Source organism: Lycorma delicatula, chromosome 13 (genome assembly GCF_047948215.1).
Source record: "Lycorma delicatula isolate Av1 chromosome 13, ASM4794821v1, whole genome shotgun sequence".
Classification (NCBI taxonomy): Eukaryota; Metazoa; Arthropoda; class Insecta; order Hemiptera; family Fulgoridae; genus Lycorma; species Lycorma delicatula.
Genome location: NC_134467.1, coordinates 41834882 through 41854215, shown reverse-complemented (window position 1 = coordinate 41854215; position 19334 = coordinate 41834882). Strand labels below are relative to the sequence as shown.

At 29.9% G+C, this 19334-nt stretch overlaps 1 protein-coding gene across 3 annotated transcripts in view; it reads left to right on the top strand.

Moving 5' to 3' along the window:
- Nucleotides 1–508: 508 nt before the first annotated feature.
- LOC142334161 (endochitinase-like) overlaps nt 509–19334 on the top strand; it is a 75569-nt gene continuing 56743 nt past the window's right edge. Inside the window, exons 1-3 of one of the 3 annotated variants that reach the window (XR_012758790.1) lie at nt 509–729; nt 8488–8652; nt 18357–18520. The gene's annotated coding sequence lies outside the window, so the exon portion shown is untranslated. The remainder of the gene's footprint in view (nt 730–8487; nt 8653–18356; nt 18521–19334) is intronic. The other 2 variants (XM_075381959.1, XR_012758789.1) reach the window with 2 other exon arrangements.

The following is a 19334-nucleotide window of genomic DNA, read 5'->3' as shown; positions in this document are numbered from 1 at the left end:
AAAAAAAAAGAAAAGGTAAAAAAAAACAAATGGAGATGAAGTCTGATTCAAACCGATGTGCCTTCCCTTTAAGATCAAAATATTTTATTAATTAAAATTTTATTTTTAATTTCGATGGCAATCAAAAAGGGAGGTGCACAACTAGTTGTTACAACAGTGCTAAATCCAAAATTTCAACATTCTACGACTAATCGTTTTTGAGTTATGCGATATACAATCGCACATACATACGTACTCGTACAGACGTCACGACGAAACTAGTCAAAATGGATTCAGGGATGGTTAAAAAGGATATGTCCGTTGAAATCTGAAAACCGAAACGTATCGCAATTACAATACTTCCTTTACTTCGTACAATAAAGTAAAAATAATTTAATATTAGACAACGTATAATGGATGGTCTAATGTAAAAATAAAAATAATGGTAAATGAAACAGTTTGCGAACCAAATTTTAAATGGAATAATTTTTCATGATAATTTTGTTGTATAAAAGTAGTGGTGGAAGAAGTCTGTCGCTGACGATCGTTGCCGTAGTGAGGCAAGGCATAATGAGAGAAAAAAATGATGAAATCCGGCAACACTGTTGTACTTGTCGGCGGGAAGTCATGGTAGATTACTTATACGCAGTACAATTAGTGAATCGATGGAACAGTTGTTTAACCTAACCCACTTGTAACGTCGTCGAATTTGCATATTTCTATAGAGATATTTGTTATTACTGTTTAAGGGTGAGTTTTATTTTATATTATTACAATTTGTTATACTATAATTTGCATTTGTTTTATCCTTTGTTTGTATTATTCAAATAAAATACGAGTAAATTAAATAATCTTTTTAACAGAAATTCTTTAGTAAAAAGATTAGAATTACTGAAAAGAAACGTACTTCAGTATAACGTAAATGTAATTCAAGCTACCTTAAATAAAATTTCAGACACCCAAGATTTTATTAAGTGCAATATTACATCCGAAAACCGTATTTATTCCGTTCTTTACACACAATAAATAAACTGCATGTCATTGTACTTACTGAATTAATGTCTACTCAAATATTCTAATTTTAAAATATTTATTAGATTAAAAATGTTAGAACCCAGTTTACACTCATTTGTACAATGAGATATATACAACAAATAATTCATTATGAGTTTTTGTATTGTATCATTTTCCATATTTAATTTATCTGTTTTTAAGAATTAAAAAGAAAATCATAAAATTGTTGGAAATGTATATCCATCATTTTTTTAGAGGAAAATGATTTTTAACAAAAATTTAATGACCTTCCTTAGATCGATCGGTTGGTAAATTAATCGACTGATATACCGATAATTCTGGGTTGGAATCCTAGCATCATTCGGCATTCCTTATCAGTCACAAAATATCTCATAACTACTCATAAGTAATAATGTAAACAGAAATTACTCGTAAATTATACGAAGATTAATTTTTCCTTGAAAATATTCGGAACGAGCGTTAAAATATTTTAAATTTTATTCGTAACATTTAAAAAATATTTACCTATAATTTTTTTAATTGAATTTTCGTTTTAAAGTGTATTACAAGGCACAAAAAAATCGCTTCAGGTTGACTGGATCAAACAACCTGCTAACATGTCGAAGGTTCTGCTTTGATTCCAGGCACGGGTTCAATAATTCTTCTTATCAGCCGTGATTCATCTAGTTAATTATGTGTTTAAGAAGGAATTATACATCGCAAATATATATGAAAAAACTGTTTTTCATTTTGAGGCATTACGACCGCACTATTAGGTTTTGTAGAAAATCTAAAATTATGAAGGATTCTGTGAGATCGGCCCGTTAGATCTTGAGATTATCCAGGATGAACTAATTGTGTCTTCATATAACTTACATAATGGTGTAAATTAAATTTAAATCTATGTAGACTGAAATTTTTTTTATTATACTTGTTCGTTATTATTTTTTAAATTAATCTAACAGAAAAAATCACATTAGTACATAGTTGGGTTCTATAACGATCGACTGATCTACTGTCTTGTGTTCGATTCTGAACTTGGGTTAGGCAATTTTATATGATCACCATTTCATCTCATTCATTACGAACAATAATAAACGACGCGAAATAAAGAAATTACAAAAAACTATGTTTCTTTAGCTGATCAAAGGAGCACTGCAATTTAAAAAAAATTAAGTAGCAAAATTTATTGATGTACTCGTATTTTCTAAATAAAATTCTATATGTTTAATTTTTTATTACTAAAAACGATTTTTCTCCTAAAAAAAAAATTACGCGAAAAGGACGTTTACAGTGGTAGTTCAACTGCTAGAAAACCGACTAAAATACTGAAGGTTCTCGGTTTGATTCCAAGCATAGGTTTGCCTTTCCTCAGCAAATCAAGATCCATATAAATAATTACGCGTAAGTAAATACTTGCGCAGGAGTTATAAATTTAAAAAGTACGTAATTTTAACAGAGGATTGGAGACCTTGTTTTCGGTTCGATTCCCAGCTTGTGGTGTTCTTTTTTTGTGGCTATTTATCACATTGGATATCATTAACTACGCAGAAATAAAATTTGTCATCTTAATTTTTTTTTTTTAATAATAAATGGGTATAAAAAAGCTTAGATCGCTGAAGGGGATTTACAGAAAAATAATATTTGCAGAATACTGAAATTCCGATATTAGAAATAGATTATCTTTATTTAAAAAAAAAAAAATAAATTAAAGAATAATTTTCGATTAAAAAGAAGGTATGTTTTTCGCAAAAAGAAAATTAGAGACCGGGTCCTGGGTTCGAATTCAGCTTGTGTTCATTAACTACTCAAAGTCATTATGTTATTATGAAAAAGTCTGTAGAAAGCGTAGGATCACTAAAAAAGGGTATACTATAATAAATAAATTTTAAGGTACTGCATTTCTGAATCAGATAATGAACTATTTTCTAGAAATAAGTGAATTAAATTAAAATGTTCAGGTCATTGCTTTAAAATTAAACGAATCGCGAATGTTTGAATAATCGATTATAAAATATATATTTATTTCCAAAATAATTACTTCCATCCAAACATTTAAACGAAATTTTGGTTAATACGATGTCTGAAGTTTGGCATTTAAAAAAAATAATTTTTGTCCAGATAAATGTTTTATATACATATATATATATATATATATATATATATATATATAGAGAGAGAGAGAGAGAGAGAGAATAAAAATAATTTTTTCCACTTCATGATGGTAAAGCCTTTACTTTTTCATTAATATATATTTTTCTTAATTGTAGAGAATTTTAATTTTTCAGTAGGAAAAGAGCAGAGCTACCAATAAAATTTTAAGGAAGTTTATAAAAAAAATGAGAAAATTTTATCAGTCTTTATTTTTATATTACAAAGGTTTTGCTAAAACAGACTTCGAGTGAGAAAAAAATTATATATATTATAATAAAATTTTGCGTGCGCACGTGTGTATACAAGTAAATAGATAAATAAATTAATGTATTATTTATTAACAGATAAGTTTACTGAAACTGAAAACTACTTCAAAATATATATTTATATGAAAAAATATCAAAAAATTCTTTATTAAAGAATTAGAGGATCGTATGTTACTTTCAAATGAAATAAGTTTAAATAAAGTGCAGCAAAAAATGTGTATATGTAATTTAATAGACGTGAAAGGAAGTCATGTTGTGTCCACATCAGATTTATTTTTTAAATTGACAGTGAGGTGGTTTAATATTTTCGTACGTAAAAATTAACTGGATTCGGATCCAGAACCTTTTGCATATAAGTCAATTTCGTGATACATTTAATCTGATAAAGTAAAATGAAATTTACATTGTTTTGTCAACCAGAACGGTAGTAATAAAAAAACCCAGAAAATTGAGTCCTGCAGCCATTTCAATATGTATTATGCGTTGACTGTTAGGTAAGCATGTCAATTGACCTGACAATTTCTAATGCAGTAAATTTTCTCCAAAAAAAGTACTCTTCCCGTACATTTTTTGGGTCGGTGAAATCAACGAATGGATCTGTGATGTACAACAAGTATTTTGTTAAGTTTTGAGTCTGTTGTGTAATTAAGGAATAATGGAGTTAAATATAAAAATATTGTGTGTGTGCGCACGCGCACACACACAATATTTTTATGTAACACTTACTCGTATTTATTGTTAAAATGGGTGACGTTGCATCTGATGTTCGTCTGAATTCCGTTCTTTTTATACAGTAAATAATTCTAGGTTCGATTTCCGGTTACGCTTGGCATTTATTATCAAAATTCATAACATGAAAAAATAAAAAAATAAAAACAATGTAAAAAATGCGTGATAGTAACTGACGTTTGTCGGCCTCCGTAGTGACCGTGTCTCGGCCTTTTATCCTGAGGTCCCGGGTTCGAATCCCGGTTAGGCATGTCATTTTCACACGCTACAAAATTGCCATTTGATCTCATCCTGTGAAGCAATACATAACGGATGCCCTGAGTAAACGAAAAAAATGTATACTTTGTATGTTGTCAATACAAGTAAAATAAATTAATTAAAAAAAAAAAAAACTAGTTGTAAATATTCGTTTAATTTAGTGTGAGATAACTTTTTAAATCATACTGCAATCATAGACAGAACTGCTCGCCGACGCGCTGCTACAATTCCCGCCTTGTTATGACACGTACAAGGTTAAACTGAGTTCAAGGTTAAACTATAATGCCGTCCCTTATACCACTGCGTAAAGCACATTTTAACTATAATAATTATTTACGAGTTTATAACGCTGAATAAAATAAACCGTTCGATTCATTTCTTTCTCATACACCGACTTTTTATTTATTTTTGTTTTTAATTAATTTTTATTTATTTTATATTTTAAATACACGTATAAGCAGCATGGATGTAAGATGATGGGTCGAAGCCGATAATATCGAACCTTGGTTCTTAAATGTTTTTTTTTTTTTTTTTTTTTTAAGTAGGTTTAAATAAATTTAACTGTTTGGAGACCAAATTGATTCTAAACGAAGTATTTTATAAATATTACAAATGCAATTGTGTTTTGAAATGTGATCATGTTATGAAAGTCGAACCCAGGATCTTCCACTTAAGCTGTTTTTAATAGTGATACTCGGATATTCATTACGAATAGAACTACAGCTTCTGTAGATATACAGCCTTCGCTGCGGTGAAAGAAGTGAAGGTGTCATTTGTACGACTGAACTTCATTTCCGTTTCGACGCAATATTTTGTATTTATCTGGCCGTCTGATACTTTTATTTACTAGAACCTTAAATGTAATCGAATTAATTACGAATTTTCAGATTTTTTTTTATCCTTATTGCTTTATTTCATTTTATATAAATTAGTTTACAACATTCTATCATATTAAAAACTGGCCTATCGGTCCATATAGTTAGCTTCTAAATCTGCTGGTCTCGGGTGTGATTCTGGGTAAGAATTTGGCTTTTTTTAAAGTATCTCACTAATATTATCTACCTCATATTTCTCGCTCGTTAAAATACACGTGTAGGATAATACGAGGTCGTATTGTAAATAACTTTGGAAAAAATAGATCTGTTATTATTTAATATTATGTTTGTTTATATATTACTTTACAAAACGGATAAACGTTATCGTAATATTTTTATTATACCTATTGAAATTAAAGGAAATTAATTAGTATTTTAATAAAATGTAATTCGTATAAAATAATGGACTAATCTTTACTTAATTTAATTATGTCAGATGTATATATAAGAAAAGGACTATAATTTTTACCTCGCATACCAATAATGACCGTTATGTTTAGGGTTATATTTGAATTGTATCACGCGTGATGTCCGACGCTAGCCACCAGCCAGATGCGAAGAAAGACAGCTGGCCGTTCTGTTCACCATCATCACCCCCTCTCTAGACTCACACCATCTTCGCATTAGTCATCGACTGACGAATCTTTTCACTTGACATTCCACAAAAAATTAAACAAAAAAAAAAATAATTACCTCTAAAATTCGTCTTTACAAAATACTCCTCCCATCAGCGTATGATCTAAAAATTTTATAAATTATAATATTTATCATCGGCTATTGAACTATTTTTTTTTGTATTTATTAAAATATTTATTACTATAAAAAAATATTTTATTACATTTATTTATCATCAAACAATTTGTTTTAATCACAATCTTATTATTTTTTTTAAATTAGCGCAAATAATGTATTTTCAATAAATTAAATAAAATTCTACCTTCAAAACTAGATTAAACTAATATACCGACGGTACACAAGAGTGATGAAGCTTTCTATTATTTAATCAAATGTAATGTTTCATCTGGATAAAACTATACGTGTACTGTCTTCATCAGTAATCCAAGAATTCACACGTACACGTACATGCACGCGCAAAGGGAGAAATCTGTTGCCAGATAATTACAATTTTTAATTTTTATTAAAATAACGTTTACTTCTTAACAAATGCTATATATTCATAAATAAATGCATGGAAACATCAGAATATTTAATTTACTAAACAATTTACACGAATCTTATTTACCGGTACAAAACAAAGTTCTGGTAGCCCATTTTAGTATATTTTTTTTTACTTTTTCAAGTAATCACAAAACATACTGTAGTATTATATTTTAGACAAGGTATACATAAACCTAATAAATGATAACGATGATACAAGATTAGCATTTTATTAAAACACTTGAAAGAGCAATACAGTGTGATTTGACTCGATTGTAAATGAAATCGGTTTAGTCATCTCATGAAAATTTGCTACGTAATTAGACGGTCCAAACATTTTACATAATGTACAACAGAAAATGTTACTATTAAAAGGAATAATATTTATGTAATTAGCATATTATTTCTTACTGAGAAGTGGATCGCACAAACTTTAACCTTATTTAAAGCTAAAGTTAGGATTTGCATGGCGGGTCGGTAACTTTATGTAAGAATTCAATTTCCACGATGAGGTTTACAAAGTTTTATTCTGTTTTGCTCGATCTATCTGAAAATTGTCCGGAGTGCGAGGTGGAAGAGACCACCCAACATATGTTGTTTTTTGTCCGCGATTCGCCATAGAGCGTAGAGAGATGCTCGGCAACCTGAGACGTGAGCGCATGTTCTGCCCTGAAGATACCCTACGAATCTTATTAGAAGGTGAGGCACAGTGAAAGACTGTGGAAAGATTCGTCAGGACGGTCATGAGGAAGCTGCAATTATATGAAGAGTTCTGCAGAGGAGAATGGCGCCGGAGGGCGCAGGGGCGGAAAAGTTCTCGGCTGAGTGCCTAGGGGGTCGCCTGGGTGGGATGAGGCCGGGCACATTTTACTCGTGCGTCTGATGGTGGCCACTGATAAGTGGTGTGACTATTTGAGATATTTGTCTTGACTGCTGTGGGTGTTAGAAGCTTTGTCCTGTTTTCTGCAGGGTTCTTGTGTGATGTTGTCGGTGTTTGTAGCTGACGTGCTGTATGTGTTGCTTCAAGTAGTGTTGTTTGTGTGGTGTGTGACATTTGTCGATTTGTTACGACTGTGTTTGTAGACTATTCCCCTTTCTTTTGTTGAAATGTTTCTATAAGCAGTCCCAGGAAGGGGGAAGCCAGGAGTGGAGGTTTAGTCGGTAGTGCGCAGGTATACATACGCCCTTGGTTACAACTGGCGGAACCTGTTAGCGAGCCCGACACTGCTTAGGCGTCCGTAAATGGGGTTCCTCCACGACTCCACGACTAATCATTAATTAGTCGTGGAGTTAGTGCGTAGGGTAAGTTGGTTAATTTGTATTTATAATTTTAAGTGGCAAACGTTTTTGTTATTAATAATATCACCCGATATTACCATTTAGATTTATTTATTATACAAATATACTCATAATTTAACCAAATTTAACCTACGCTCGCTTTGATCGCTAAACTTGACTAATTAACAGAGTAATGTTTTGAGTATTTAAACAAAAATTATAGTATAGGTTATTATTACCCACCGGGTTGGTCTAGTGGTGAACGCGTCTTCCCAAATCAGCTGATTTGGAAGTCGAGTATTCCAGCGTTCAAGTCCTAGTAAACTCAGTTATTTTTACACGGATTTGAATACTAGATCGTGGATATCGGTGTTCTTTGGTGGTTGGGTTTTAATTAACCACACATCTCAGGAATGGTCGAACTGAGAATGTACAAGACTACACTTTATTTACACTCATATACATATCATCCTCTGAAGAATTATCTAAACGGTAGTTACCGGAGGCTAAACAGGAAAAAGAAAGAAAAGAAAAAGAGTATAGGTTATATTGGTTTTTAATATCTGAATAGATTTTAAATACATTCAAATGTTAAAATAGGTCTAGATTCGATCAATTATAGATTTGAAAATTTTTTCAAACTGCGGTACCACCGAAAGTGCGCAAGTGCCAATTTACTTTTGTAATTTTTTAAGTTACAACGAAATACTTACTTTTAGTAATACATTACAATGTTACTGATCATATTAAAGACCGTTTAATTTTTTCTCTTACAGATGCGAAAGGACTGCCACGATTTCCTACATGTAATCGCAGCACGATGCCTTTCAATGCACGATTATTGGTAAAGATAATGTTCGGAAATTTCAGGATTTATTCTATTTTTCTAAATTCTATTCTTCCCTTAAAAAGGCGAAGGCTTAAGAATTAACAGTACCAAGGTAAGCAGTTTACAGTTAAAATCTCATTCAGACAGCTAAAAAGTTAATGATACGTCAACAAAGATTTTTAGATGTGGTTACGAATTACTAAATTCTTGTAAATAACTTTTTAAAAACGTGAAGAAATCTTAGAAAACAAAGGCGGAGATAGAAAAATGTGAAACACCAGTAAAAGAAGTATTATTCGTTTTTTGGGTACTTTTTCGTTTCTCCCCCTCCCCAAAAAAAGTTTCCACATTTTTCACCTGGAAATAACTCAAAATAAAAGGAAATATTGATATTAACAACCTGGTAGAAGAAAAAACCCAATATAACCATTTATTTTATAAATATAATCTAACAAAGTTAACCTACGCGTGCTTCACTTGCTAACCTTGACTAATTAACAGTAATGTTTTGTGTATTTAAATAATAAATTCAGTAAATATTGGAATTATTTATGATAATCAAAACATTACTGTTAATTAGTCAAGGTTAGCGTGCAAAGCGAGCGTTCGTTAAGTTTGTAGTATGTTAAGTTGAAATATCGATCCTTTTTCGGTAAGGGGGTACCACATTTTTCCTTTTTTTATTTCCTTGTACAAAGTAAAGGTAGTATTGTGATCGCGAAAAATTTCGGTTTTCAGATTTTAACGGAAATATCTATTTTGATCATCCTTGAATCCATTTTGACTAGTTACCGCGTGACGTCTGTACGTATCTCGCATAACTCAAAAACGATTAGTCGTAGGATGTTGAAATTTTGGATTTATGACTGTTGTAACATCTAGTTGTGCACCTTTCCTTTTGATTGCAATCGACTGAACCAGCAATAAGCCCTTATTGAGAGCCTTTCAACGATATATCATAAGTGGTACTTATTTTTATTGGTTCTACAGTTATAGTCAAATAAACTTTTTATTAATGACATATTTGGATCTTACAAGGGGAAGGCAGATCGGGACGAATCCCACTTTACACACACATATATATATTTAAACTTTTTTTTAATTTAAATATTTTGATTTATAATAATTATTAACCTCTGATTGTAAAAAAATTACGATAAATAATAATTCAATAATAGTAATAAAAAAAAGATATTAGCAGTTATGAATGAAATAAAAATTTATGTACTTTTATTTTAAAAAAAAAAGTGCATATGTAATTTAGTAAGCGTACAAGGAAGTCATGTGGTGCTCAGATCAGATTCAAATGACTGAAGACAAAAAAAAAAAAAAAAAATTCTAATACAACTACTCCAAATAGTTCAAGTTGATTGACGTATTCACTCAACCTTTGGTTTTTAAACCGATCAAAATATTGAGCTAATCGTTTTATTAATAATTCCAGTTTATTTATTGTTAATGGTTTGTTTATTTATCCTGTTGACGAATCCATTTGAGTATTAACATTAAAAAATGTAGTACAAATGATTAATATATAAATCCAACCTAATGTTTCTACTATATTATTTTAGTAATTCAACTTATCCTTTTCATCGCTACTATTATCAGGAGTACTATTATAATTCTCCCACTAAAATTCTGTATAATTAATTTCATGAGTTTTTTATATCATAAATAACAGAAATTTTTTTGTTTTTTAAGTAAATATGATTTAATCAAATTAGGTAAAGTAAAGTATTATTTAAATATGTTTTAAAATAATTCATCATTTCTTATTGCTTAAATTAGTCTAAAACTATTAGGGAATGACTTAAGACTAAAACTGTAACGAAACATCACTAAATTTCAATTACCACTTACAACAGCATTTCAAAAGTGTATTAATTAAAAAGAAAACTGTTCTAGTGATTTCTTGACACAATGTCAAAAAGCCACTCATACAAAAAGAAGTATGATAATTTTATAAGACTATGTAAACTTTTTTTAAAAAAGAAGGAATAAAAGCCAAAACAAAAAATGGAAGCGGCTTATCATTTTAAAGAAACAGTTACAATAAAACATCCTTATCCAAAAAATCAAAATTAACACAATAAAAAGCAATAGCTTTGCCTGAAGTCTTATGCAGTTTGGAAGGCCTACAGAATTTCTTAGGAAAAATCTAGTAAAAGTAAAAAAATAACTTTATGAAAAGTACAAAATAAGCTAGTTCAAAGAAATTGGAAAAGATCTAAAATTAGTAAATATTTACAATGAAATAATTTTTGACAAATAAAATTAGTAGATGAATCTAAATTTTCAAAGAAACAGAAAAGGAAAAGTGAATGAACCTAACAAGGAAAGAGAAGGTAAAGGAAAGAATTTTAGAAAAGAAAGAAGTCAGGACAGGATGCGTGATCTTTAGGAGGTCAATCACAAGCAAAAAATTAAGAAAAGAAAAAGATTTTCATGAAGAAAACTATTTAGTAATAGAAGACAATTATACTGGTAGAAATGTTTAAATAGACAATCTCATTTTAAAATAGTTAACAACTATATCAATGTGCAGCTTCAATTACGATGTGTTATTTTGGTGGGGGGGAGAGAATACTTGCTTTTATTACATTTAAATATGTATGTGATATAAACATTACATATTTATATGAATGTATAGGCTGCTTTAATTACATACATACACTCACAAAAATGTATTGTGTGTTCAAAATGCACATGCATGGGCACACACACAAACGCAATAAATATATTACATATGTTCTTAAATTATAACAAACTTTAAATAACTTTTCATAAACCATATCTCTACCCACATTAGGGATAATTGAAAAATATTTAATGAAAAGGGTTATGACACATCATTTTAAAGAGCATCGAAAAACAAAAGTTTTGATATAAAAATGATCCTACAACTCTGATTAAAATGAAGGCCATTTAATACCTTTGTGTACTACTTTTGTTAATATAAAATATTATTATTGAAAGAACTTACCTAGTTTATATGCCAAAATTATTTTCTAAACGATTGTTTATATTAATATAAAATACTCCTATATATACTGAATACGGTAATTACAAATAATCTATAAACGAAATTTGATACTGTTTTAAAAACGCCACTTCAGTTCGCAAAGAAATAAATATTATTTACTGATTTGACAACGTTAATAATACTTAGATTAATAAGTTATCAGAAAGAAAATATTACAATGTCAGTTTTGTTTATTTTCACTACATCGCTTTATACATTGGAAGCAGCTAATAATATTATAAAGTGATATAATTTTTCATCAGTGTAACACATAGTTTGACAGTGTTGACAAAACACATTCATATTTTGACACTGTTGTCAAGTTGTTTTGACGAATAAGGCGCCAACCCCGGGATGGACGTGTAAAGAATACACTTAGCAGTTACGTAATCATCACTACTACAAAGTTACCACAATTTTAATTTTTTCCCACTATATCGTTCAGAAGCCACCATTTTATTTTATACTGTTAGATTTTTTTTTTACTATTATTTCCTTACTAATCTGCATTAATTAGTTTTAATGTTCGAGTTAATAGTTTTTATATTAAAATACTTTTAAACTATTATCAATATAATAAATTTAAAAATGTATTTTTTAAATGTGTAATTAATAATTTTTTTTACAAAAAAAACAAGGATTTGTAACTGACAGTTCGATTTGGTTCGCTTTTAATTTAAAAAACTCTTAACTAGAATTCTATACAGAAGAATTGAGAGGAGAGTGGAAAGAAGTGTTAGGAGAAGACCAATTGGTTTTAAGAAAAGTATAGGGACAAGGAAAGCAATTTTAGGGCTCAGATTAATAGTAGAAGGAAGATTAAAGAAAAACAAACCGACATACTTGGCATTTATAGACCTAGAAAAGGCATTCGATAACGTAGACTGGAATAAAATGATCAGCATTTAAAAAAAATTAGAGTTCAAATACAGAGGTAGAAGAACGATTGCTAACATTTACAGGAACCAAACAGCAACAGTAATAATTGAAAAACATAAGAAAGAAGCCGTAATAAGAAAGGCAGTCCGACAAGGATTTCCCCTATCGCCGTTACTTTCTAATCTTTACATAGAACTAGCAGTTCATGATGTTAAAGAACAATTTAGATTCAGAGTAACAGTACAAGGTGAAAAGATAAAGATGATACATACAGGGAAAAATCGGAAAAGTAAAAAATCAAAAAAGGGAAGAAGGAGAAAACGGGAAAGGAAGAGGGAGGGAGATAAAAGGAAAGAGAAACTGGGAAAAGGAAAAGGGAACGTGATAAAATTAAAATTGGGAAGCGGGAAGAGAAAAGTTAAAGAGAGAAAGGGTAAAAAGGAAAGGTTAAATTTGAATTTTTCCGTAATGATCATTTTGTTAATGCTTCTAACTTACAATTGTGTTCTTATATATATTTCAGTATATATATATATATATATATACTGAAATCTAGCGTAGTGAAGCATAGTCTGCTTGTTAAAATTAATAAATTATTTAAAACAGATAAGAATATTTGTTTTAATAATGCGTGATGAAGAGATAAAAAAAAGTTGTTTGCAGCTGTGTCTAGCCGGCTTTCGTTGTTTTGTAAACATTCCTCACTCCACCAACTACGAACGTTCAAGGTTAACACAGAGTCTAGTGCTTTTATAAATCTCTTACGCAATAGCAGGATTGAGTGTTATCTTATAAAACAATTAAATAAATTCAAAAATTTTTGGATTAAATTGTTTTATTCATTTAGAGCCAAGTATTGATTAAAAACGACGAAATGTATTTTTAAATATCTATATAAAATAAAATTAGGCTTTACATGTATAATAAAGTGAATTAATAAATAGATCTACGGGTGTATGTACGCGCTTACACACATACTATATATTTTTTTTAAATTCCTGATTTGATGTTTAAAAAATATAGTAACACTTAATAACAAAATTGTATGTGCGCGCGCGTGCGGGTCCGTATTTACATCTACTATGTCTTGAGCTTGATTACGTATATAAAATAAATATTATATGTAATTAAATAATAAGTAAAAATCTCGTTATAACCCCTTTCTATATGGTTAGCTGTTGTAGTAATATGTCCACTTATAGTTTAAGGGAAAATTAATTCTCTTTAATATTTTATCTAATTATAAGTTCGGCAAGATTGATAGTAAATTTTAAAAACAATTAAATGTTAGAGGACGTGTAACCGATGGTCAAATTTAAAAAAAATATTGACGGTGAAAGAAACAGTTTGCGAACCGAATTTTAGATGTAATAATTTTTCATTTTTTGTTGTTGTTTAAAACAAGTGGTTTTGTGTCTTTCGATGACTATCGATGTCGGTTGATTCCGTCTGGGCGGGGGGAAGATGGAGAAGCGCATCATGAGTGTAAACTAACGAAATTCACCGAGATGTTTTGTCTTGTAGTTAGTTATTGGCGGGAATTATCGGTAGATAGGCGACTGAATACGTAGTGCGATTACTGCCTTCACATAACAGTGTTTAGTCTAACCTAATCCACATGTAACGTTAACCAAATTTCATCTTTTTATTGAGATATTCCTTATTACTAATTTAAGGTGAGTTTTATTTATTTTGTTAATATTATTACAATTTTTTAAACAATAATTGGCAATTGTTTTATTCTGTGTATGTATTATTCAAATTATTTATTAGATTAAAAATGTTAGATTCCGTTAGAAATGTTAACGCCGATTGATTTTTAAAAAATAAATTAATAAATTGAATAATAATAAATAAATAAAGAGAAACAACTTATATGGTTGTATTTTAGGTTATTTGGCCATTAACGGTGTATATATTTAACTAAACTGATATAAGCAAAGGGTATTTCGTGAGTGATATATTAGATATATTAAGTTTTAAGTCTGGTAACGAGAATGAATCGTGCTAAGCGAAAAAATAATTCGCGTCTGAATCGTTATAAAGAATATACTGATTTACTGGAGGGTTCGACACCCAAAATAGCTTACCGTTTCTTCACCGATCTCAGTTAATGTCGTTAAATATTCATAAATGAATGTATTCTCGGGAATAACACAAAAATTTGAAAAAAAAAATTTTTTGATAGGAAAAAAGCTACAAATAATCATTTTAATAAATTCGTAAAAATATTTTTAGAAATCTATCGGCGTATTTTTTATTTAACATATATATTTAACAATAATTAATCGTAAGAAAAGAAAAAAACATCGGTAAATTTTTCATTTACAGTTACCGTTTTTTTGTTATAATTCCAACGATAAATTTTTTAAAGCTTTTTCACGAACGGAAAGGCATTAATAAATTTAAAAAGTGTCGAAAACCTTAACGGTCAATTTTTTTATTACAAAGTTTTTGTAAAAATGCACTTTGAGTGAGAAAATTGAAAAAATACAAACATGTTTAAGTAGCCCAAAGCATACAGCGAGAGAGATTGACGGAGGGGGAGAGTGAGAGAGTGACTGGGAGAGAGAGGGGTCGAGTGAGAGACAGAGCGGGTAGTGTGAGAGAGCGAGGGTGATGGAGAGAAATTGAGAGAGGGTTTGGTAGGGGGATCAATGATGGAGAGGAAGCGAGACAGAGGGTCCCTCTCTCTCTCTCTTACTTCTCTTCTCTTCTAATACTATTCTTAATACGGAGTGGTATATAATCGCAGCTCTAACATTGTGACTACAACAGGTGCCATGTTGCCAATTAACCTAAGTTTTCCTTCCCCCCTGACTCTTTGGCAGCCAAGATCGGCATCAGATAATTCACTGCGTTGCGTTTGAGTTATTCAACACTTTTACATCATCCAAGCTAACCAGTAAGGAAGATGAATGAAAAAAATAATTTTTAATATTTTTGTAAAATTTTTATTATTTATTTATTTTTTTTAAATTTAATAATGAATCATATTATTATTTTACTATTATTTATATATTAAAAAAAAAAAAAAAATCGTGTTAAATTCTTTGTTTGACAATAAGGTCAATGAACTTTGATATTTATCGTTTATGTATTAGTGTTAAAAACTTAAAAATCATACTTGATAACTTCTTTGTTTATTTTAATTTTTTTTTATGTTGTTATAATACAATTAGTAAAATAATCACTGATTTTATACATCCGACTCTCGTTTAACCGGACTTAGATATTTTATTTATCCGTAAAATTTACATAAACTATTGCTTGTTTAAGTACTCGAATTATCAGAGATTTTCTTGTTACAAAATTGTGATTCAAATTAAATGTAATCTGAGATTAATGTTTATTAAAACGTCGATTATTCGGACCTCCATATCTCAAACATTTTTCGACTAATTGCGGGGCCTTTTATCCTGAGGTCCCGGGTTCGAATTCCGATGAGGCATGGCATTTTCACACGCTACAAAATTGCCATCTCATCTCATCCTGTGATGCAATACATAACGGTTGGCGCTGTGGAAATGAAAAAAATTGTAGATACTGTGTATGTTGTCAATACGAGTAAAATAAATTAATAAAAAAAAGCTGGTTATTTAGTGTAACATAACTTATATAAATCATACTGCATCATCTGCGGAACTGCTTGGCGACGGCTGTCTACAATCCCGTTGCTACAAGTGGTACCCCCACCCTTCACAACAGCTGTGTTGAAGGTTAAACTGCATAAAGCAATTTTAACAGTATAATAATTAACGAATTTATAATACTGACTAAAATAGAGCCTTTCGGTTCATTTTTTTTTCTCACACCACCCGGCATTTTTATTTTTTTTAATCATTTTTATTTATTTATTTTGTATTTTAAATACACGTATAAGCAGCACGGATGTAAGTCAATAATATCGAAACTTAGTTCTTCAATATCCTTTTTTGTTTTTTTTAATTAGCTCTAAATAAATAAATTTAACTGTATGGAGTTGATTCTAGGCGAAATATTTTATAAATATTATAAATATCATAAATAATATTATGTTTTGAAAAGGATTATGTTGTGAGAGTCGACCTAGGATCTTCAACTTAGATTTTTTTTAATATTGATACTTGGATATACATTACGAATTGAACTACTTACTATCTAAACCGGGAATTGAACCCGAGACCATTCAACATATCTCTCGATTTTTTAAATATTGTTTTTTTATCGTTAATAAACAGTATTTTTGAATGAAACTGTGTTAAATAAAGTAAAACTCTGTTTTGGGGGAAGATCAAGTCTATTCTTTAACGTTATGTAATATTTATTTTAACGTTAAGTATGTGATTTTGTGCGGAAACGAAGAATCGAAATCGCGACTTTCTATTTGTCAGTCTTTTTTTTTTTAAACTGAGAATCGAACCTCCAGATTTTCATTATTTAAATCCTTTTTCTTTCGTTTTTAATCTTTTTACGAACTTATTTTTAAAAAAACTTACATCAGAAAAATTGAACTCTGTGGTAATCAAATTGAGTTTAAATTTTTTTTTATAACGATTATGCGTGCAATTGATAACAACTCTATAATCGAATCTTCAACTTAATTTTTTTTTTTTAACGCATAAAACTCCCTACAAGTATTACATATATGGAGTGATTCCCGAGCTGTAACCGTACCCTAAAAATTAAATATAAATTTAATACAAACATTTAATCTTCTTTAAAAAAAAATCCCAAATTTTTTTTTGAATAAAGGACGTTTAAGAAATTATAACGAAACGAACTGGAAATTATATGAGGCTTTAACTCGACAAGTACAAAAACCTGACCTGTTCTGGTCGCGGAAACGATAATACTATTTTAATTCAATAATTTATTGTTATTAAATATTCACCATAATATTAGGTTGGTGGTTGTGTGTAGAAGTACGTATTTCAATTCTAAAGCGAATTAAAATTTAAAGCCTGACAGGGATATGAACCCGGGACCTTTCGGATAAAAAGGGAAGACATTACTACTCCACCTCGGCGACTGGCGAGGTGATTAGTTGATACGTGCTGAAGTATTAATTACCTGTGACTTTCAGTATAGTCAGTTTCACTATTGCGTTACCGAGGTGACAAATCGATTACAAAAACGCAGTGAGACGCGAAAAATTATAAGTTACTTTGTAATATCTAAGTATAATTTTTGAGATAAATCCATACTAAATGTGTGTTTGCACGTTTGTGTTCGCGCGCTTTTTTGTATTATAGACGGGCTGGGCCCTACTGTGAAATACGGTAGTCGGCTTGCTGAGATAAATTTAGAAATAATCCTTTTATATCATAACCCCCTTATGTACTAATTAATATTTCTTATCTATATTAAAATAAATGATCCTGTTTTTTTTTGTTTTTTTTCTCTGTGATAAGTTACTAAATACGATATGGTCTAAGTTATTGTAAAATTGTGTTCAGATCCTGACAGGGAATCGAACCCGACACCATTGGTGTAGCAGGCAAGCATGCTACTTTATGTGACACTAAAGTGGTGACGTAACATTTTTATTTTTATTTACGCTATTACTTTTTTTTATATTAAAAGAAAATAGCAATATTTAGTAAAAAAGATGAACGGGCGCTCTCTAGTTTTTTTTTTTAATTAAAATGAAATATGCGTGAGTGTAAATTATATCCGTAAATTGAATATTAGGTAAAACGAAATAACTGAAAACCTTAACATTACAGTTTAACGTTGGTTACGTTCCTTTGTTAACTTTGTATACATAGGTTTAAGCGAAAATTTGGTTTCAATTATTATTTTGTAAAATTAAAAGTTTTCAAATCTGTAAAACATTAATGCTATACTGTCGGTTGTTATTATGAGAGGAGAAACAGTACAGTGTAGGCAATGCATTTTAGTTGGCGCGCTAATTTTCATAATTTATTTTGCAGGTTTGTTGTTCGGACGTTGTTTGAAGCTACAGAGAAATAACGTGCGTGGCAGAGAACGAAAGCTTATGGAATCTAGCGACATTACAGATGGCGTGCGATATGCAGTTCAATTTGGATCCTCGTGAAATTAAACGGGATTCGGATCGAGGATCTTTCGGATAGAAGTCAGTTACGTGATAAATTTAATCTGATAAAGTAAAATAAAATGTACATTTTTATCAACTAGAACGATAGTAGTAAGAAAATAACCAAAAAAAAATGTCCTGTTGCAATTGTAACACGTATTATGTGTTGACTGTTAGTTAAGCTTATCAACTGACCTGACAGTTTCTAATGCGGAAATTTTTCTGTAAAAAAATACTCTTCCCGTACATTTTTTGGGTCAATGAAATGAAAATAATGGATCCGTGATCTACAGAAAATATTTTGTTACTTTTTAAGTCTGTCGCGTAATTAAAGAATAATGGAGGGGGCGCGCGCGCACGCGTACACACAAAATTTTTATGTAACTCTTACTCGTATATATTGCTAAAACAGTAAGGGTGATGTTGCATCTGAAGTTCGTTTGAATTCCGTTCTTTTTGTACTGTAAATAATTCTGGGTTCGATTTCCGGCTACGCTTTGCATTATCTTAAATTATTATCAAAATTCATAACATGAAAAAATAAAAAAATATAATAAAAAAAAAATTCGGGAATAGTAAGGACATTTGCCCCTTATATAATAGTTTACTACTTTTGCGGCAAATGTCAAACCTCTTTTTGCCCTTTTCTTTGACTTTGTTTCATTCGTAAAAACTATAATTTTTTAATTTATAAAGAAAAAAATCATTAACAAAAGTATAAAGAAAAGTTTATACTGGATTTACTCATAAAAATAATACGCATTTTACAAACAAATAACTGCAATTAAAATGTTTAATTTGTAACTCGCTAGTTCGATTTTTTCTACAAAACAGTTGATCGTTTATGAAAAAA